The 22,246-nt window shown below is 59.3% G+C and overlaps 1 protein-coding gene across 3 annotated transcripts in view; it reads right to left on the reverse strand.

Moving 5' to 3' along the window:
* RAI1 (retinoic acid induced 1) overlaps positions 1 to 604 on the reverse strand; it is a 78,889-nt gene extending 78,285 nt beyond the window's left edge. For all 3 annotated transcript variants that reach the window (XM_072877873.1, XM_072877871.1, XM_072877872.1), the window contains exon 1: positions 455 to 604. The gene's annotated coding sequence lies outside the window, so the exon portion shown is untranslated. The remainder of the gene's footprint in view (positions 1 to 454) is intronic.
* Between the last annotated feature and the right edge of the window lie 21,642 nt (positions 605 to 22,246).

Here is a 22,246-nt window from a genome sequence, read left to right on the forward strand (position 1 = left end):
GACCGGGCTGCGGTTGCAAATATGAGTGCGGCCGGAATGCAGCGCTGGGCAGCGGGAAGGGAAGGGAAGGGAAGGGAAGGGAAGGGAAGGGAAGGGAAGGGAAGGGAAGGGAAGGGAAGATGCCGGCAGCGCGGCGGGGACGCGGTGCCCCCGCCACTCCAGCGGCAGCAGGAACGCAGCGGGCCCGGCGGGAGCTGCGGCTGCAGCCGCCGCTGCGACGCGAAGCCAAGCGGGGTGGTAACGCGGGGCGGCGGGCAGGGCCCCCCGCCCGGCGGCAGGGCACGGGGGCCGCGGCCCCCGCCGCGCTCGGCCAGCCCCGCTCCCCCCCCCCGCCGCACAACGGCTGTCACACACACACACCCCCCTCCCCCCCCCTCCGCCCTCCCCGGGCCCGCCTCGGCGGCGGGGCAGAGCCGCGGCCCGCCCGGACCCCCGGAGCCGGAGCCCGTCTTACCTGGCGGACCGTGCCCCGCTGCGTCTCAGCGGCGGCGCTGGGCGGGGGCGGCCCCGGCGGCCATCCCCGGGCGGCCGCGCCGCTCTCCGCCGCGCCGCGCCGCGCCGCGCCGTGCGAGCCGCCTCGGCGGTGTCAGCGGGCGGGAGCCCCGCGCGGCGCCGGGAGGGAGGGGAGGAAAGTCGGGGGCATGACCGAGCGCCGTCGGAAGTGCACGCGCGCCCGCCGCCCTGCCCGCGACGGCGGCGACACCTGCCGGTCGCGCCGCGCGCCGCCGGTAACGGGCAGCGCGCGCCGCCGGTGGCACCGGGCCACGGCAGCGGGGGCCGGTGCGACGGGCGCTGCGCATCGCGTCCCGGGCAGCCGGCCCCGGGCAGCGGGGAGCCCACGCCAGCCGCTGGGCGCGGCCCACGGGGCACCGGGAGCCGGCAGCGGGCAGCGGCATCGTAGGGGCGGCTGCCGGGCAGCCCGCGCTGGGCACACCGGGTACCGAGCACTGCACGGTGGGCACCGGTGCTGGGTGCAGGGCACCCCACTGGGCAGCACCCGCCGGGTGCTGGTGCTGGGCACCGGCAGGGTGAGGCCCCAGGCACCGCGGGCTGGGCGCCGCGCACCGGGGACCGCACGGCAGAGCCTGGGTCAGGGCTTAGATCGGGATTTGAATCTGGGTCCGTGTCTGGATTTGGGTCTGGGTCCGTCTCTGGATCTGGATCCACATTTGGATCAGGGTAGAACCACATGTGGGGCTGCACTTGGATCTGGGTCTGGATTTGGATCAGGGTTTGGATCTGGATTTGGATCCACATCTGGATTTGCATTTGGAGCTGGATTCAGATCCTCATCTGGATTTGGATCCGCATCTGCCTCTGAATCTGGAACACGCATCCTTTGCAAAGGATGGAGGTGACATGTCCGACCCCCTGCTCTCCGAGCATCCCACGGCAGCCCCGACGGATGCACAGAGCACCGTCGTGCCACGGGGTGCTCACCCCCCAAGGCTGCTGCCCCCTTACCCTATCCCAGGCGGCTTGGGGAGCCCTGAGGGAAAGCTGGGGTCGGCAGCAGCCGCGGCAGGAGCCCTGGCCTCCGAGCCGAGGGGAGGGACAAAATGGCAGCAGTCCCGCTGGCCTTGGCTGTTGCTCAGCGGTGCGTCTGGGGCTGAACGTGCTCCAAGGAGGAGCTGAGGTCAGGGAGGGGGACGAGTGCAGGAAACATATTAAGCGAGGAAAATTGGCTGCAGCCAGCGCTGCTGCCTAATGCTTGCTTGGGATTTTCCTCTCCATCAGGTATCTGGTATAAGCCCTTTCTGTTCAGCGGTTGCAGCTGGTTAACCGCTTGCATCTCAGATGTGCCACCGGCCGCCGGCACCCGCTCTGCACCAAGAGGGGTGGCACCCAGGACCCCTCCTTGCTTGTGTCCCCGGTGCTGACACCCGGCTTTGGCCACGGCAACGTGTGCAGGTATTTTTAACAGGAAGATTCTGGGCTCTCGCAGCCCAGCTGCTAATTTATAATCCTGTTTTCCTATTAAAATAAAAGCCTCTCTCTTATTCCCGAACGTGAGAGCCAAAGTGAAACTATGAGGAAGTGCCCTGTTTGCAGAACACGCTGTGAAACGCACAAAGGAAACGAAGCGAAAACAGCGTTTTGCACGTTTTTTAGCCTCGTTTTAGCTGGGACTTGGAACCACAGAAGGGAAATCATTTCCAGCAGGATGTGCACAGCGGGGGGGGTGCATCAAGCCACTGGTGTCCCTTTGGAGCAGGGCCACCTGCCTGCTGAGGGACAGCAACCTCTGCAGGCCCCTGCTTTGTCCCCGAGGGGTGTCAGGTCCCTTGGGGGTCCCAGGGACGCGGGCTGGAGCAGCGCGTCCCTCGCGGGGGCGGCCAGGCGGGGATGGCGGCCGATGGCAGGAAATACCTGCTGCTCCGCCGCTTCCCCGGCCAAAGCGAACAAGAGGGAGAGTGTTCGGAAGGCGGCTGCAGCCGCGTGCGGCAGGAGGAGCCTCCGAGGGACACACGGGCCATTGTTCCTTGAGCACGCGGGGCGGAAATTCGGATGGACCTGTTGTGTGGCACCCTCCCAGCGCTGCCGGGGGCTGATCCGGGGCTGTGAGCGGGACCCAGGAGCTGCCAAAGCGGATCAGGCCGGGAATTCGTCAAACCCCGTGTCTGGCGGCTGAGCCGCTTGCGGTGGCGGTGGGACAGCGCCGGTGGGACAGCCCGCTCGAGGGGGCTTCCTGCTCCTCACGGCTGGCGCGTGCCATGTGCCCAAGGACTTTTAGCCTTTCTAGAGCTCTTACTGATACTTGTCAGGGCCCTGCTGTCTGTCCGTTTGCGCTCCCGCCAGCGCCCTGCAGCAGCCTCGCAGTCATCTGGAAAGACATTTAATATGGTCTGGTTTTGATCTGTGCTTTGCCATTTCTTTAAGCGCTCCCTGGTGTTTTCCTTTCGCTTGTACAGCGCCTTTTACCACCAACGCTCCCCTATTTCTTTAAAAAGGAAGAAAAAGACTTGCAGAATATGCCTAGCCTTGCAAATCCCTAATTACCCTCTGCACGTCCTAGCAAACGGGCTTCCCTTTGAGCAGCGCTGCTGTCAGCAGGGAAGGGCTGCAGGCTCTCCCCGAAGCGGCTGATAACGCTGGTCCTGCCCGCTGCCCTCGCACGGAGAGCAAAGAGGGGTTTGTCTCGCTGCTCCCACCCGAGCTCCCAGCCAGCTCCACTCTCCTTCTCCTGGCACCCATCCCCGTACCGGCTTCCAGATCTGCAGGGGGTTTTTTGGGAGGGAGGCTGCAAAAGGGGGGAGAGAAGAGAACGTGCTGCTCTCCTTCCTGGCCTCCGCGCTTTGCCCTCTCTCAGGAACCGGCCAGATTGTTTCCATTAGGAGAAGCTGAGGATCCAAGTATTTGTCAATGGCCAGGAGAAGATTTGCTGATCGTAACTGCCGTTCCCTAGAATAATGTTGAGCGAGGTGCTTGGCGTGTAACCATCCTTTTATGGTAAAATTAGGGATAAACGCTCGGTGGATTTGCATTTGAAGTTGATTGATACATGACATTAATGCACACGTAGATAATTTTGTATTTTGAGATTGCTGAGCAAGGAATAATTTTTATTTTGGGTCAAAGATAAGGGCGCTGTGTTGAGATGAAATATGCAGGGGTTTTGATCTGTGTCACAGGCGGTGCGTTTCTCTTAGCTGGGTAAGGTGATGGCAGGCCCACATTAGCCATTCCTGCCCTTGCTTTTAAGTGCTTTGGGTCTATGCCCGATGCAAAGAGTAATCCCCTGCTGTCACTTAACACCAGGACGCGGTTCCAACTTTCTGAGCTTTGGAGTTTCCCATTAGAAAAAAAGAAAAAGAAAAAAAGAAGAAACCTCTGTTTTATTTTATTTATTTATTTTTGTGCAGGCAGAAGGCTGTGCCACTGAGAAACATCAACTAAATAGAGCGGTGCAGCTTGATCGTTACAGGAAAGGTGTGGGCAGAGTACTGCCAAGCCGGCGATGCCTTTCAAACCCACTTCTGGCAACCTGGACTGAAGCCATCGGCAGCACCTCGGCCCTCCCAGCTGCTCAGCGCCAGTCCCTGCCCTTGTGCCAGCCCTCGTGGCACATCCCAGGTCGGGCGGCGCGGCCGGTGTCGCACCGGGAGGTGCATGGGGCTGTTGGCCCCCTCGCGTTGCTCGACCTCTCCGGGTTGCTGCATGATGAATGCAATGGGGCTTTTGGGAAGCTGGAGCGTGGGGTATGTCCACCCCAGCCAGGCATCTCCTCCCTTTGCAGTAAGGACATGGGCTCAACCCCTTTGGGGACTCGGTGGTGGAGGAGAGGGGCTCCCCTTTGGGTCCCAAGCCACGAGGGCCAGGGAGCTGGGGGCTGCTTTGCTAAATGCATCAGCACAGGGTATCGCCTCCAGACATGAGAGGTCATCCGTCCATCCGTCCATCCATCCATCTCCCAGAGGAGGCTCCAGGAGGGTGGCTTCCAGCTGGAGCACGGGGGCTGTTTCGGCAGGGGCAGGCAGCAGGAGACGATGCCATTCACGGGCTGAAGGGAGGTCGAACGAGAAGGAACCATGCAGACACTAATTAGGCAGGCAGTGAGATCCTCAGGTGCAGATAACTCAGCAAAAGCACCGGGCCATTTGCATGCAGGAGATGGCAAGCGATCATGTCCCAGAGATATGAAGCGAACCCCTCGGCATCCCTCCTTGCCCCTTTGGTTGGGTCCCAGGGCCACCGCAGCCAGCAGGGCAGGGGCTGGCAGTGGGGGGCTGCGTGGCAAACCCCCTCCTCCTCCTCCAAAGCAGGTGGTGGGAGGAAAAAAAGAAGGGGAAGGAGGAGGGAGCAGAGCTGAGGAGCAAAATAAGCTGCGCTACAAAGCGCCCCGAGCAGTCACTTGTGCTTGAGGCCATCCCTGCTGTGTGGCCGAGTGGCTTTTTCCAGGCCTGGCAGGAGAAGCCTGGAGGGGTGGGAAGGGGGACGGGGGTGAGAGAAGGAGGGAGACGTCCCCGGCCGAGCCAACGTGCATTCGAGCCTCAATAGGTTTCAGAGGCTGCGGCGTGTTTCGGGGATGAAAGCTGCCCTGGGGCCCCTCCCAGCGAGCAGCAGTGCTGCGAGTGAGCTGCGGGCATCGCGTTTGGCTGGCTGGCGACTTCCTTGTTACGCTGCAAACGGTATTAAAAAAAAAAAAAAAAAGAAGGCAAAACGTACAACAACAAAAAAATATAGCACCAGCCCCCCTCCACCCCCCATCTCCACCACCCAACAACAACCAAGAAAGGCAAGATCTTTCATAAGCCCGGAAGATGTCACCATAGAAACAGAAATCAGACCCACTCCAAGGATCCTGCCGCCTGGGAAGGCGATAAAATGTTTTCTATCGATTGCTGTCGGGAAAGTCACTGCTGATAAGCCATCCGAGGAGAAATGGAACAGGGATGCAGGGATGCGGGTGCTCTTCAAATGAGCCTCCAGATGGTCCCTCGGCTGGCCCTGCGTGGCGGTCGGGGGCCGAGGGACCCCGGGCTCGCCGGGGGCGGCTGCTCTGCCCCGGGCTGGTGCCAGAGTGTGTGTGCAGAAGAGGAGGTGTGAGCGTTTCGTGCCTTCGGTGTGGTGATGTGTGCGTGCCCTGGCTGTTATAAGTACGAAGTGGAAAGCCCGCTGTCTGCTTTCCCGTTTGCTTTTGCAGCAGAGCAGCTGTTCCCGGCAAAAACGCGCCGTGTCGGGGCGGCTGGCAGAGGCGGCTGAACTTTCCCTTGGCTCCTGGCATGGCATCGCCAGGGTTTTGGCATCTCCCTGCCTCCCCTTGGTACCACCAGCGCTAAACCCCGTGGTGCAGGAGGTGCCCGCCAGCCTTGTGCCCTCGCAGGACTCGGGTCCCTGCTCCCCGTTTGCACGCAGGTGGCTGCTCTGCAGCTGGGAGCATCCCTGTGGCTGCAGCACCGGCTGGGAGGTGCGGGATCTTCCCTGCGGCTCTTCCCAGGGTGCCGCACAGCGCCAGGGCCTGGCTCGCGCGCCCTTTGAAGAGACAGAAAATCCTATTATCTGCTCATTCTTCTCACAGTGTGAATCCTCAGAGCGTTCAGCAGCAGGCGAGTGTGGTCTGCTGCCTGCAGCCCCGCGCTGCCTCTGCTCCCACCCGCACGTGAAGGTCTCCGGGTCACCACGGACGGGCATCACCTTCGCATCCCTGGCCCCCAATCCGTGCCAGAGCTCGGGGACACGGCGCTCTCTGCAACGCCATTTGCAGCATCCAGCAGCGGGGTGCAAAGGTGGGGGGTGCAGGGAAGCAGGGTGGGGGGCTGTGGGCTGATCCCCCCCTCCGTGGGGAGCTGAAGCTGCCACTGCAGCCTGCAAAACCTCACAGCATTAGGGCCGGGAAGGTGGTAACCCATCTCGCATGCTCCATCCCCACGCCATCTTTGCTGCCAGTAATTGGCAGCAATAAAAGAGGCAGTTAATCCACGCCGGCGCGGGACGCAGGCACATTGATGTCTGCGGTGAAAGGCACCCTGGCAAGGAGGAGCTGGGGAAGAATACGCTCCTGGGCACAATTTGCAGCCCTGGAGAGCTGGTTGGATGCCATGGGAAGCATTTCCTGGGGATTTTGTTAATGATGCAGGCGCAGCCTTCCCAGCTTGGCCTGTGCTAAAGCCCTGGCTCACGCAAGCTGGGGCTGTTTGGCTTGAATTTAGACCAGCTGCTTTCCACTGGCTGGTAGATTTTTGTCTCGTTACTGGGTGGCTCCGTGTGGGAGATGAACAAAGGAGCAGTTAGTGGGTGATTTCACCTTGGAGGGGTTTTTTTTGGAGAAGGAAGGAAGGGTTAAACCGGGTCTTGTTACTCAGTTATTTTAGGATGGTAGCGCTAAAGGAACCGCAAAAGGATTTCTCTGCACATGGGAAGATGGAATTTAATCAATATTGACAAGAGCCATTCACCCAAACAGGCTCATTCGCTAATGAAAGCCAGACCTGGTGGCTCCCCGGGGAAGGACGGCTTTGGGAAAGAGGGGAAGGAGGCACTGGGAAAGCCAGGGCTCCCTCTCCCATGCCGCTGGTTCTTATGAAACCAGCCTGCATTTGGGGTTGATTTTCCCAGCATGGAAAGGCTTTGGCTTGTTTGCCTCCTAGGTGCAGCATGCCCAGGACTGGCCCTCGCGGCAGGAAAGCAACGGCCCCATCCCTGCCTGGGGACCTGAGTCCGTGTTACCCCCCCAGGAACCGATGTCCCAGTGTCAGGGACACGTGCAATGACAGCAAAGCCAGCCCCGCAGCGGTGTTGTGGCATGGGGCACAGCGGGGCAGGACGGCGGCGTGGGGCTTTGCCCTCCAGCTCAGACCACAGCCAGGGGTCCCCGTGCAGTGAAGTCTCCTTCCTTGAAGGGAGATGTTTCCATCCAAGCCATGTAATCTGTTGGGTTTTGTAGCACCTATTTAACTCAAACACCCACCGAGGCAAATATTCACCGTGGGAGAAGAATGTTTTTGTCAGAGATTTGTGTTTTCCCCTCTATCCTTGCAATTAAAAGCAGCAAGTAGCCAAGACAGCTCTGAGACCAGCCCCTTCTGACACCATAGCACGTAGAGAAGAAACCTAATTTCTGTGGTTGGCAGCTGGTATTTCCCCATCGCTGCTGGCTCTGTGGCCTGGAGCCGAGCTGTGCTCGCTATCGTGCAGTGCTGGGATCTGCCCAAAACCCCGCGGGCACAGCCGGGGGCTCGGGCATCGCCCGGGGGCAGCTGGGGCTGCTGGACCAGGACCTGCCTGGGGATTTCCCTGGGCACGCACGCCAGTTCCCCGGGCTGAGCCATGGCCAGTTGGCAAGTGTGACCTTGCAGGCACTCCAGTACCTGCAGCTGCCTCCCAGCCTCCGAAATCACTAGTCTGGGCTTGTTGGGCTGTAAGCTTGACTCTGAGATTTAGGGTCTGACATGGAGTCCAGCCGTTTACCGCCTGTGTGTCCCCAGCTTGCTGGAAAGCCATGGAAGATGTTGAGCCCAGGCGTCCTCCTACTCCATCGCAGCATCAGTGCAGCGCAGCGACCAGTCCCTGCCGTGGGGAGGGGTCGGCTTAATTTGTTGGGCACTTTTTTTTCCTTCTAAAAGGCAGCATCGCATCCCCCAGCCTTCTGGTGTGGCCACGGGGCTGCTCCCGGAGCGGGGGGGGCTGAGCGGGATGCAATTGGAAAGAAGGACGATTTTGATCCCCCGCCAAGCCTGCACAATCCTGTCCAAGTTCACACTGGCAGATAATGAGCTTTAATGAGCAGGCCACACTAATTGGTAAGTGATCCCAGAACCGTCTGTGGCAGAGGCGAGGGAAGAGCAGTGGCGGCTCTGGGTGAGGAAGAGGCCAGGGCTGTGCAGCCCGCAGCGCTCCGGAGGGCAGGGGCTGCCAGAGCCAGGGCTGCCCAGAGCAAGGGCTGGGGGTGCCCGGAGCAAGGGCTGGGGGTGCCTGGACCAAGGGCTGGGGGTGCCTGGAGCAAGGGTTAGGGGTGCCCGGAGCAAGGGCTGGGGTGCCCGGAGCAAGAGCTGGGGTGCCCGGAGCAAGGGCTGGGGGTGCCCGGAGCAAGGGTTAGGGGTGCCCGGAGCAAGGGCTGGGGGTGCCCGGAGCAAGAGCTGGGGGTGCCCAGAGCAAGGGCTGGGGGTGCCCAGAGCAAGGGTTAGGGGTGCCCGGAGCAAGAGCTGGGGGTGCCCGGAGCAAGAGCTGGGGGTGCCTGGAGCAAGGGCTGGGGGTGCCTGAAACAAGAGCTGGGGGTGCCCAGAGCAAGAGCTGGGGGTGCCTGGAGCAAGGGCTGGGGGTGCCTGGAACAAGAGCTGGGGGTGCCCAGAGCAAGGGCTGGGGGTGCCCAGAGCAAGGGTTAGGGGTGCCCGGAGCAAGGGCTGGGGTGCCCGGAGCAAGAGCTGGGGGTGCCTGGAGCAAGGGCTGCGAGTGCCTGAAACAAGAGCTGGGGGTGCCCGGAGCAAGAGCTGGGGGTGCCTGGAGCAAGGGCTGGGGGTGCCCAGAGCAAGGGCTGGGGGTGCCCAGAGCAAGGGTTAGGGGTGCCCGGAGCAAGGGCTGGGGGTGCCCGGAGCAAGAGCTGGGGGTGCCTGGAGCAAGGGCTGGGGGTGCCTGAAACAAGAGCTGGGGGTGCCCAGAGCAAGGGCTGGGGGTGCCCTGCATGGGGGGCTGCCTGCTGGGCTGCCGGTGGGGATTGCAAGCAGGACCGCGAGCGGAGTTTGCAAGTAGGACCTCGAGTGGGGTTTGCAAGCAAGACCATGAGCAGGGTTTGGAAGAGCAAAGCGGTGCCCAGCCGGCTTCGCAAGCATGACCAGGGTGAGATGCGTGGGCAAAAAGAGCCACGGGAATAGCCGTGCCCCCTGCTCCCGAGCTCTTTAGCAGATGAGAAATGGGGCGCAGGGAGATGGAGGCTTTTGCACCACGGGGTGATGAGCGGCCAGAGGCCAGTTTGCACCCTCAGCCCCTGAACCCGGAGCAGGGTGGGGCCAGGTGGCTGGCCCAAGCGGGCGGACGTATGCCGCTGCCAAGGCAGTCCTAATCGGAGATCATTGTAAATTCCCCTCTCAAATGGAGTGGAAAATTGCTATTAAGCTAATGTAACATCACGGGGGAAGGACGTTCTGCCGCCGTGGTCTCCAGGGAATCGGGCCGTAATGAGGGGAAGGAGCAGGAGATGACAGCAGCCGGTGTGCTCGGGGCGGTGGGAGCACAGACCGGCTCAGGACCACCCGGCCCTGCTTTGCTGAGCCCTGCCTCAGTTTCCCCGTGTGGCCAAGGGGCAGTGAGCTCTGCTCCAGCAGCCAGGAGACCCCAGGAGCTGGGTGAAGGGCTTATTTGCCATTGACCCACTGTACAGTCTGGGGAAACTGAGGCATGGGAGAGTTTGCCAGAGTCACCCAGGAGATCAAGGACAGTAGCAGGATCCTGCTTCCCCTGGGTGCCTCTGTGCCACGTTCCCTAGGAAAAGGTGTACGAGACACCTTGTTTAAATAGAAACATGTCCAGGAGGGCAGCTGGAGCCGGGGGTCACCCAAACTGTGGGATTTGGGGTGCCTGTGCCGGCTGGCGAGCAGGAGCTGGGGAGCAGCAGGGACTGGGGGCTGCCGGCGGGCAGGGGGCCGCTGGTGTCGCTGCTGGGGGCTGCCTTGGCTGATGCTGGAAAACGCGATGACGGCTGATGCGGGCAGTGCCTGGGGAGGGACGAGGGCGTTCATCAGCTGCCTCGGGGGTGCAGGGCTGGGAGCGAAGGCAGCGGGGTGAGGCCTGCCAGCACCCCAAGGGACAGGGCAGCGGGGTGGAGGAGCATGAGTCCCATTAGCACTGATTAGCCGGGCCGTCATCAGATGGGACCACCCGCACCCGGGGCAGGCTGGGCTCTGCCCGGGGGGGAGCTCGGGCATCCCGGGGTGTGAGCGGGAGCCTGGGGACCCTCCGAGGAGCAGAGGGGTGGCCTGTCCCCGACCGCAGGCCCTCTGCCAGGTGCCTGCAGCAGCCGTGCTGCCTTCCCGACACTAAGTGGCAGCCTCTGCCCGGCTTTGGGGCAGCCCCTGGCAGCAGGGCCCGGGCAGCAGCACCCTGGGGGGCTGCAGCATCCTCTGCACCCCAACCCGGCTGATACCTGCCTGGGTGCAGCCCACACCGGGGGTGCTGCCCAGGGGATGTCCTCACCCACAAAGCCATGGGTGTCAGGCTGAGCCCCGCTCGGGGTTAGATGGGGTCAATGCTGCCTGCTAGGAGGGAGAGAAGAAGCAGCGTTGGCAGCTGTTGGTACCATCTGCTGAATTAGAATCACAACGCACTAAACAAATAGCGTCTTGGGATAAAAACGTGCTGCTTAAGGCAGGGGTGTATTTCTGCTGCAGGTATTGCTATGACCTGGTAACCCAGCGTGGGGATTCGCAGTGGTATAAAGAAGTGCAGGGACATAAATGAGTCCTGGGAGTTGTATCCTGCCTGCGTGCACGGCTCTGTGTCCGTGCCTAAGGGAGCACGTTGGGTCTTGTGCTGTATAAAGCGCTGGCACTTTGGGGAAACGCTGCTCTGGATTTTCTGCAGCACAGAATGGGGAGGGGATAAAAATAAATCAAATTACCATCACGGAGGTTTTGGTGGAAGCCACCAGTTCAGCCCAGCATGAGAGATCAAGGAGACAGGCAGCGTGACACCGGGGCAGCCCCAGGCATTGCCCTTGGCACAATACCAAATTTTATCCTTGGGAATCGCTCTCAGCCTGCCAAGATATTCCTGTGCAGAGCAGAAACCCTCGCTCCCACACCAACCTGCTGCTGGTCCCGCAGCCTATCCTGCACCATCAGGGCAAAAAATGCTGTGGGGGGGGTTGGGGTCTCCCCAGCCCTGGTCTACCCCAGCACATGCAGGTAATACAATCCTGCATGGACCTTATCAAATAGACATAGCAGGCTATAGTACATTTGCACCTCAACTCCGTAGTCATCTAGAGGCGTAAATGCAACTTGCAGGGCCACAGACAGTTTTTCCCCTGGGCTGGGGACAGGTACAGCTGACAGTCACCCGAGGACATGGTGGCTTTCAGCAGAGCACAGGTCCCAGCCAGCCCCGCTCCCCGGAGCCGGCACCGCCGCTTTGCAGCTGTGAATGCCGATAAAGCACGGCCCGGCTTGCTGGACACCAGCTCACGCGCATGTAAGCCCCTCGGTGCGCCGATGCTTTGTCACAGCTAAGCGCTCACGCCGGGTTTAACACAGCCCAGTCGTCTCGCACGCATTCCACTCCGCATTTATCCCTTCCAATTTTGGAGCAACCAGCCGCTCGTAACCATTCGCCCTACTGCAAAAAGCCCAGGGCTGAGCTCAGTGCCTGCTCGCCCCATCCTGCACCACCCAGGCTCAGGAAGGCTGCATCTCCTGCAAGCTAAATGAGGTACATGCTAAACCCCCCCAAAATGCCAGAGAAACCCAGCCTCCAGCAGGCCTGGGAGGTCTCCAGTGAGATCTCTTCTCCCTGGTATCCAGTGATAGCACTCATGGGAATGGTTACAAGCTGCACCAGGGGAGGTTTAGACTGGGTATTAGGAAGCATTTCTTTACCAAGAAGAAATTGTTCTTCTTGGTCAAACCCTGCACAAGCTTCCTAGAGAGCTGGTCGATGCCCCAAGCCTGTCAGTGTTTAAGAGGCATTTGGACAATGCCCCTAATAACATGCTTTAACTTTTGGTCAGCCCTGAAGTGGTCAGGCAGTGGGACTAGATGATCGTTGTAGGTCCCTTCCAACTGAAAATATTCTATTCTATTCTAAATTTTGGAACTCGTTCCCACAGCCACTCCAAACCCCCTTTGGCTTTACATATCTCCTTCATCCCCCATGCCTGAGCTCGGGCTGCTGAGTTCCCTCCATCATCGCCGGACGATTTGTGGCCGCCTGCCACCGCTCAGAGGACAGGGATGCTCAGAGGAACCATCCAGCATCTTCCCCCCCGCCCGGTGTAAATCAGCACAATGCCACCGATTTCAGTGGGGCTGATTTACGCCAGCAGAAGGACGCTCCAAAGTACGGCCATGATTTAGCAATCCCATTAGGACCTTGCCACTTCTGCAGAAGAGGCGCAGCGGGTCGGTTTGTCTTCTTCCAGAGAGAAAGATGCAGCAGTGAGCGGTGACGGTGCTGGCAGCCGGCCGTGCCTCCACTCCCTGGCCTCACTCCCGGCCGGCTCCGGCAGGATCGGTGCTCCGAGAGCACGGCTTCATCCCAGGAAGGTAAAACCTCCTCTGTGATTTATAGCAGGCAGGAGAAGCCAGTCCCATCTGCTACCCCAGGCACCTACTCTTTTTTTTTTTTTTTTTTTAAGCATGAAAGCTAGCTGTGAGAAACAACAGAGCTGCAGGAAAAGTGTCTTTCATGGGCATGGTTCTTGGGGAGGCAAAAGCTGCAAGGCAGTGGGAGCTGAATTTACCTCCATGGGAGCCCTGGAGAAGATGAGCATCATTTCGCAAAAGGGAGAGTAAGGCAGACAAGCCAAAAAAGTCCCCCAGAAAAAAGAAAATCTCTTATCAGTGCTCTCTCATCCTCCTTTCCTGACCCTTCCTCTGGTCCCTGTACACACTAAGAGCTTTTTACCCTACGTGATGCTCTGTAGCCGGTGCTTGTGCACACAAGCAGAGCACGGCCATGCAAATCACCCCTCAGCCAGGCTAACAAATGACTAAACAACTGCAAAGGCACTTTACAGCATCATTTTTTCAACAGATTTAGCAGCAGACTGGCTTTTACGGTGCAGCTCTCCCTTCAGTCGCTTTATCCAGCCTTCATAATGTACCACCCCCTCAAGAAAAAGAGGAAAGCAGTTAAAAAAACAGACCATTTCAGAGAAACAGCACCCACATACAAAATGGCTCCTTGAGGGCTGCTGCAGCCCTCCATGCTCTGATTTAAAGGCCAAGCAATTAGTGCAGCAAGCTGGGAAAGCACTTACAGTAGTGCTCAGGTAGGAGGTCTGCTGCTATTTTGGGGTGCTGAGGCTGGGAGCAGGAACACAGCAGCCAGCGCTCAGCTCGGTGTGGGGGTCAGGGGGAGGTTTGCAGCTTCCACCAGTGGGAAAGGGTTGCTGAAGATGAAGAAGACCTCTCTGGGGGATGCAGCTGGGGGAGATGAGCATCGGCTGCAGCTCCTGTGCTGGATGCTGAGTGGCCTGGTTGAAGGAGCACCTGGAAGACATCTGGGTGCAGGGTGGCATGGGCTGACGCAGATAACACCAGCCCAGCGAGCAGAATGGTGTTAAATTTTCTGCAGGCAAAACCTGTCTCTCCTCTGGCTCGGCCAGCTTTCTGCCCGTGCCTTGTTCATCTCAGCCTTGGCCTCAACGTTGTGGGTTGCTCCATGTATTTTGGGGGGAAGGCTCCTGCTGCATCACCCCAGCAAATGGCGGTGTCCCACCAGCACAGCCTTTCCCACCGCACCGGGACACCCCCAAAGGCTGGTTTACCTTCTCATGGCACCATTGCCGATGGGAGCAGGACATCTTGCACATCTTCCCTTGCTTCTTGGCAGCAACATCACCAGGATGCCCCGTCACCAATATCACCAGGATCCCTGGAGGTGGGGACCCATAGGGCCACCCCTTCCCCACCACTGCTCACCTCACAGCTGAACAAGAGCCGCGCAGGAGCAGCTGAAGGGGGAAAGGGAGGTTTTAACCCAAGGTTGACCACAGGGAAAAAGGCTTTCCTGTGGAAGTGTTAATTGACATTAACTGAGCCACGGGGAAATGATTTGCATTTGCCAAATCAATCGCCTGCTGCTCATCACCCTGGGTGCATTTTGCTCACAAGCTGCTACTTGGTGGCCAAGAAAGCCAATGGCATCCTGGCTTGTATCAGGAACAGTGTGGCCAGCAGGACCGGGGCAGTGATCGTGCCCCTGTACTGGGCACTGGTGAGGCCGCACCTCGAATGCTGTGTTCAGTGTTGGGCCCCTCCCCACAAGAGAGACATGGAGGGGCTGGAGCGTGTCCAGAGAAGGGCAGCGCAGCTGGGGAAGGGTCTGGAGCACAAGGCTGAGGGGGAGCGGCTGGGGAAATGGGGTTGTTCAGCCTGGAGAGAAGGAGGCTGAGGGGAGACCTCCTCGCTCTCTACAACTCCCTGACAGGAGGGTGTGGAGAGGTGGGGTCGGTCTCTTCTCCCAGGTAACAAGCGATAGGAGGAGAGGAAATGGCCTCCAGTTGTGCCAGGGGAGGTTTAGACTGGATATTGGGAAATTTTACTTCACTGGAAGGGTTCTCAAGCCTTGGAACAGGCTGCCCAGGGCAGTGGTGGAGTCCCCATCCCTGGAGGGATTTAAAAGCCGTTTGGATGAGGTGCTTAGGGACATGGTGTAGTGGTGGTCTTGGAAGTGTTAGGTTTACGGTTGGACTTGATGATCTTAAAGGTCTTTTCCAACCTATACGATTCTGTGATTCTGTGATTCACTTGGGCACATGGCTGGCATTGAGCTTTCCTGGTGTTACACCCCAAAATACGCTCCCGTTTGCCTTCCCGATGGCTTTCACTCATTTCCTCTGTCCCAAAGACCCCCGAGACCTTTGCCGGGTTTGCTTTCCCAGCTCTCCTCTCGGCTTCTGCCCTCTGCGTCTCATGGCTTTGGGGTCTCCCTCACCCCCCGTCCCCCTTCCCCAGGCACTCGCCTGCGGGGACGGCTGCCCCGGCACGGCTGGCTCAGGTCTGGAGCACTGCCAGAGCCCTGCCCGATGCTGGCGTGGCTGTGGGTGCCTGCGCCGTGGCGATGCCCTCCCAGTGCTCTCTTCTTGGGGTGATGAATCATTTTGGTTAATTTTTGCAGCTTGTTGCAACAAATGTCTTCAGGTTGTTTTTTTAGTGCTTAAACATGTTACTTATGTGCTGCTGTGCCTGCATGGCAGCCTGCGGTGGGGTTTTGTGGGTTATCCATCCTCCCTTTCCCCTCGCCTCTGCTGATGGCAGGATCAGGCCGAGCCACCAGCTCCTGTCCCTAGTGTCCCCAAGCTCAGCGCTGTCATCGGCTGCATTTTGGGGGGCAAAAGGGGAGTTGGGGGGGAGAGGAGCTGTGAGCTCTGGGGAGGACATGGGGCAGCCCGGGGACAGCCCCAGCCCCTGGGGCAGGGTTTGAACTCCAAATCTTCCCCCTTTCTCCACTTTCCTCATCCTTCCCTTCCTCCTCCACGAAAACAAAACTTTGGTGGCTAGTCTCCTGCAGAGCTTGGGCTGGGGCGATGCCATGCCAGCAGCCACAGCCTTGGCGAGCCGGGGACGTGCCGTCCCTCGAGGGAAACTCACTGAAAAGTCAAGGCCAGGCTGGCATCGCGTTCAGCGCGCTCGGAGGAGGCTGGATTTACTTCTGACCATAATAATCGTGTAATGCCACAGCCTTGCCGCGTGCCCTTGGTCACATCCCTCGTTCCCAGTGCTCCCCAGCGATGATGATGCTGTTGGAGACTGTGGGTGAAAATATAAGCATGATGGAGGGATGGAGCATGAGGCTGCCGGCCACACGCTGTGCTCCTGGCAAGGCTGGGAGCTGCAGACGTGTAATGCCGCTTTTCCCTTGCGGTCTCTAGGATTAGCTTAATAGCACGGGGAAATAACAGGATGAAAAATTCGCTCCCCTCCAAGCACTAAAAGCCAAGTTTCAAGGTTAATTGTCTGCCCTGTAGGAATAGCTTTTGCACGCTGCAAGGGGCTTAATTAGTGTCATTTTAGCCAAGCAGAGAGAACGCGCCCTGAGCCCGTACTGCATGCCCCCAAGCCTATTTTCCTCTCCACGCGCCGGGCAGAGAGGTGATGGATTGCAGGCAGCTTCCCTCCGCCAGCACCTGGTGGGGCTGGATTTGGGGGTGATCAGGAAACCCTGAGATGCTCCTTGGCAGTTGCAGCGCTGCTGTGGCCTTGTGCCCCATCCCTGTACCCCCTGCACCCCTGGGTCCTGCACCCGGTGCTTTGCAAGCCTGCTTGGGTTGTCCCGTCACGCTGTAAGCTGATGGAGAGGGGGGAAAGCATCTGGATGCGACCACATGGGGAATATCCAACATGGGGGGATGAAAGGCAGTGTTTAAGGGAAGCCGGAGCAGGCTTGCAGCGGATGCAGCACAGCTCGGAGCCCTGCCCAGCGCCACGGAGGCGATGCCCAGCTGCTGTGCATCAACATGCTGCGAAGCAGCTGGATCCTGCCTCCTTCCCCACATGCACCCATGTGCCCTCCGGCCAGGGGAGCACCCATCCCCGCCGAGCACCCGCCTGGGAGAAAAAGCACACGCTGCCAGGCTTGGCTTTCATGAGAGGCACAAGGAGATGGAGGTAATTTCTCTTCCCAATTAGCGTTGCCCTGCGCTACCAACTGTGGGACACAACCGCTTTCCGTGCAGCTGAGACTTGTTTGGAGCCCAACGCAGATCCCCAGCAGCCGGTGCGGGGCCAGACGCCGGCCGGCACCGAGAGAGAAGGAGAGGCAACAGCTTTGAGCCTTGCCTTGGAAACCAGGACCAGTGCCAGCAGCGGGGTCTCTGCTGGCGCAGGGGCAGCCCGTCCGCAGGGGCTACGCAGGGCTTTCTCAGCCCGGGGTAGCTGCTTCCCATCGCAGCATCCTCAGCAGCGTGAGGGAGCAGGGCCCTGGGTGCCCTCACGGAGGGTCCCCGTGCCCTGGCATGGAGCCACCGGCCACCCCCGAGCGCGGTTTCCCATCACTCGGCATCCATCCTCGCTGGGCTCCGGCTCGCAGAGCCCACAGGGACAGCCGTGACCTCCTGCGCAATCCAGGCCAGGAGGCTCCCCGGGACGCCTGCCCGTCTGGGCTGGAGCAGACCTTGGAGAGGAGCAGCCTGTTGGGATTTAAAGTTTTCCCCATACTGAAGAATTCATGGCAGCCCTCGCTAAACCCATCTGCTGGCAAAGCCTCCTTACTCCTGCTCCAGCCGTGCTTCCAGCTGGGCTGTCCCCCTCCCACCCCTGCTGCGCCCACGTCCTGTGCCCTGCCACGGGGCTGCGGCTGGTGGGTGCCGGGTCCACCCCATGCTCCCAGCCCCGCTCCAGCCGCTCGTCCTTCCCCCTCTGCCCTTTGGATTCAATTTCTCCCCCTGCAGCCAATGTCCAAATGGGGTCCCAGGGGCTCCCCACCAGCAACAACAAACCGCAGCAGAAAACATCCGTCCCGACGGCCGCGGCCAGCACGGAGCCTCTGCACCCCTGCCCAGACAGTGACCTGTAGCCCAGCCGGTTGCCCTTTTTATGGGGATCTGAAAAAACCCCCAGTTCTTGGCAGGTGGGCGATGCTGCAGGCAGGCACCCCGGCAAAGCAAACATCTGGGTTTTGGTGCTTCCAGGCGGTTTTTGGCTTCTCCGGGTGTGGGAAGAAGGAGGGATGTGTGGAGGAGAGAGCGGGGACAGCATCTTCTCTTTAGCAATAAGGGGATTAAATGCCTTAAACCTTAAACAAGGTAAACAGTCTGCTATGGTTCAGGTGGGAAAACCCCAGACTTTTTGTTTCAGGCCTTGTTTTCTACAATGCGAAGATCAGTTTGTGCTTGGTGTTCTTCATCTTGCTGAAAAGGTGAAGGAAGAGAATTAAAAAGTTGGCTCCAGCAGCTTCTTTTTGCTGAAACAACTTGAATCGGCACCCAGCTCCCAGCTTGCCTACCAGGAAGGTCGTGGCAGCAAAACCTGGTTCCTCGATTTGGGGGGGTCCAAGGGCCAAGGCAGGACCCCCCCCCGCCCCGTGGCTGGGTGGGGAGGGGGTCGGTGGGGCTGCTGGCACTCACGGCTCGCGCTCCCCTCCTGCCGCTGCGATTCAGGGCTTCGGGCTCATGGTGGTGCAGAGCAATGTATTTTTAATTCGTTTAAGGGAATTAAGCTCGTCTGTGTCTGACTACTGACATCGCCTCCACTTTCATTAATTTCTGAGCTGCTCGCCTGGTTTCCTTTGGCTCTGGCAGGGGTTTGGCATCACAGGGAGACCAATTTCCTGCAAATTCAACAAATGCTGATGGCTGGGGAGCATCAGGAGGCCCTGTTAGCTGCATCCCCACAGAGGGGGGCACTTTTGGGGGTCCTATGGGGACCCACTGCCTCGTGACCAGCCACTGTTTGGGGGTGGCATGGGGAGCTGGCCTCACCGGGAGCTGGCAGCAGCTGAGCGGGACCGGTTCATCCTGGTGGAGGAAAGTGTCTGGCCAAAGGTTGGATGGAAGTGGAGCAGAAAGCCCCTGGGATGCACCAGGGAGAAGATGGGAAAGGCTCTGCTGGGCTTCTGTACCCCTTCTGCTTTTAATATCAGTCCAGCCTGGGGTGAGCACGATGCCCGGAGCGGAGAAGCTCCCTGCTTGGGGGACTGCCGTGCCCCTCGCCAGTGGGACGCGTGTTGCTGGGAGGGCACCGTGCCAGGAGCTGGGGAGCTCACTGGCCACAGGGACTCTGCCATCCCGGGGTCCCCGACCTTCTTTCCATCTTCCTCTTTGTGGTGCTTCTGTGATGCAGCTCATAAACAGACACAAAAGCAGAGGGGAAAGAAGAGAAGATAAAAATAACAGCAGCAGGATTGGGTTTGAAGTAAATAACAGCAAAACATCAAAGAGGAGGGGAGTGATGCTCTGAGGAGGTATTTATAGCCGGCTCTGTGGTTCCTCGGGATAAACCTGCGTGCCCCCGTGGAAGCCTCTTCCCTGGCCCCTGCAAGCGCGTGTTTTTGTCCGAGACCTGCAAGTCAGCCCTTCCCCAGGGGTTCCCCGGGTGGTTTAAGCCCAGAGGCAGAGCATATCCCTGCAGCTTTGAGCGACTACTCGGGGAAGGGCTGATGCCCCAAATAAGCTCCAAGCCCAACTCTCCACAGCGCTGAGTACCGGGGCCGGGTGCCTGCTGCGGGGGCCATCACGCGCGGCACGAAGCAGCCCACGCTACCAGGCTTTTCCCCCAGCCGAGTCCTCGATGAGGGTTTTTTTTCTCTCCACAGCCCTCCTGGGTGTCACATCTGAGAGCAAGACTGATATTGCCTGGGAAAAGCCGGCTGCCAGCAGCGTGAGGGATGAGAGATGGCCATGAAGGTGATGCTGGGCTCCGTGACTCATCTCCCTCCATCATCCCTGCTGCGGCGAGCATTAGGCGAGCGTCTGGACAGCTTGGCATCCTAAACCTGGCTGGTCGGCTAATGGGGACACCCTGATTATATGTGTCTGGAGCAATGCCCCATATCCCTGGACTGATGACGTGCAGGGAAGCTTTTGGAGGCTGGTTCAGCCCTCTGCAGCTTGCACTGTATGGGCAAAGGTGCTGGAGGTGCACAGGGTGGTTTGTAGGTGCAGAGAGAACCGGGAGGTGCAGGCGGCTTTAGGGAAAGCTGGACGGACCCAGGGGGCAATGGGGGTTGTTTCCCCCCTCCGGCATGGGACGTGCTTGTGGCCAGGGGACATGGTAGCAGTGACCTTTTCAGCTGCCTCCTGCTTTGGGAAGCCTCAGCTTCTCTTAAAGCATCTGTCCCCATGAAAGGTACTTCGGAGAGATTTAAATGGTTTGGAGGATTTAGGGCTTTGAGGGAGAGCAGATTGGCAATAAACCCTCCAGCCAGCTGTGCAGAGTCAGGACCTTTTGGAGAAGAGAAAGCCGGGGGGATTTCCACCCTCCTGGAGCCCCGAAACCTCCTCCCTCCTTGCAGCCATCTCCCAGCCTGGGTGAGCAGCCGCTGCTCTGCCAAGCTGCGGTAGCAAGGGCTTCCGCACACCCTCGCTGCTGCTCTCTAATCAGACACAGGGTTTGCAATTAAGCGACACGGAGTACCCTGGGGACGGAGCCTGCTGTTTGAGTCGAGCTCAGACGAGTTCGGGGAGGGAGAGACCTGATTTCCCACTTAGTAGACAGGTCACGATCGGTGGATTCATTGATCCCAGAAAGTAAAGCCTCTGCTTCATTAGAGACATGCTGGTGATGAACGCGGCCTTGGGGATTGGGGAAGCTGTTGTGAATTCTTCCCTAAATGTTGTCTCCACCGGGCTCAGAGCGCAGATGCCGGGAAGCTCCTCTGACAGCGTGACTTCCTTCGGAGGGAGCCTGCTCCTTCCCGCAGTGCCCATCACACGCATGGCTCATGGGGCACCGGAGCTCCCTGGAAATAGGCTGAGGCTGGAAAGATGCACCTTAGTGCCTCTGTGTCCGTCCCCTCCCTCTGCGGTTCTCCCTACTGATGCGTGACGAGGACACGATGCCCTGGGTTAAAGCAACGCAAGCTGTGGCTCTTGCCAGGGCAGAGCACCGAGGCAAGACCCGCGGCGGTGCTCCCCGGCTCCGAGCTGCCGACGTAAGGCGTGCCTGGAGTCAGCTGGGGGGTTCCCAGCGCCTGGGGTGCTGGCGCGGGGTGTTCACTCAGGAGCATGGACACAGTCCTGGAGAGCTGGTTTGGGTGCAGGCAGTGCAGGCAGGGCAGAGAAGAGGCAGCCCCAGGCAATCGGAGCACACTGACGCTTGGCAAGACCCTTGTGCAAGGTCCTGCCCGCTCTGCTCCCAACCAGGACCTTGTGTGCGCAAAATGTTTTGACTGTAAAGGCAAAGGGGCCGTTGTTATTCCCCTTTGCCTGCAGGAAGGACAGATCCTGCTCTGTCCTCTGCTGCATTTCTGATTTGCCCTCCCCAGATCAGCCCTCCCCAGAGGGAGGTTTCCTCACTGGCTCCTGCCAAGAGTTGCTGGCAATAACTTCTCGGTGCCCTTCAATGCAGCTGCTCAAGAGAGCAGATGGGGACGTGGGTTGTAGCTGTGCCAGACTGGTTGCTCTGCAAGCCTGGTTCAGGATAAGCTAGGCTTATGCAAGTAGCTCCATCTACACCAAAAGTTCCCATTCCCTCCTGTAAATACCTATTGAGATACTGGTGTAGTTACTGGGAGCGCAGCGGGAATGGCTTCACCAGGGGTGAGCATTGCCCACGAGCTGGAGCAGGGCCCCGTACCGTCCCCTTCCCAGCATCACGACTCTGCAGATAAGCTAGCACGATAACAACACCCACAGGCGAAAAAGCACTGGAAGGACTGTGAGCCTTTGACGCAGAAATTTTGGAGGTTTTCCTGGTTCTCTTCATGAGGGGAGCCATGCAGGGGACACAGCTTTTAAGGTTTCTGCTCCAGGGAATCATGCTACGCTGCGGGTTCAGGGCAGGGATGCGTCATCCTGCTCCCGCAGGTGTTAGGACTTCTTGTTGCTAATTCTTTCTTTCAAGAAAGCATCTCCCATGGGCAAACCTGCCTGGCAGGACGCCCCGACGCCAACACAGGCATCCTCAGCTTTCAACGGCGACAAGCCTCCCACGCCGTGACACATCCCCTTCGCAGGGGCTGTTGTTCGACAACTGCTCTAGGGGCAGATCTCGAGCTCCCAAGCATTTGGCTCCGGTTTCTGGCTCATGCTGATACGTGGAGGAGCTGGAGGCAAAGCATCCTCTTCCCAGCCTGGCTTTCAGTTTGGGAGCATCTCAGGCTTTTGGAGAATTTTAGGTACATCTTGATCTTGGAGTTGATCTTGGTTGCTCTCTGCATCTCTGGGCATTTAAGGGAATGCGAGGAGCAGTCGCGGCATGGAAAGAAGGAAAGGAGCAGCTGCCTCTCCGGATTTACAGGGATCAGCAGCCGAGCGAGTCCCCAGCATTAACCAGGGTGTAACTGGGAGCGGAGTCTGACTCACATACCATATGTTCCCAATCCACTGCGTTCAATCAAGCCTAATAAAATTGATAGGGGAGCATTGAAAATCTCGTGATTAATTCTTTATGATCTGTAATAGGGGAGCTGTGTGCCAATTACTCGAGTAAATCAT

The sequence above is a fragment of the Ciconia boyciana genome, chromosome 13 (genome assembly GCF_034638445.1).
Source record: "Ciconia boyciana chromosome 13, ASM3463844v1, whole genome shotgun sequence".
NCBI lineage: Eukaryota > Metazoa > Chordata > Aves > Ciconiiformes > Ciconiidae > Ciconia > Ciconia boyciana.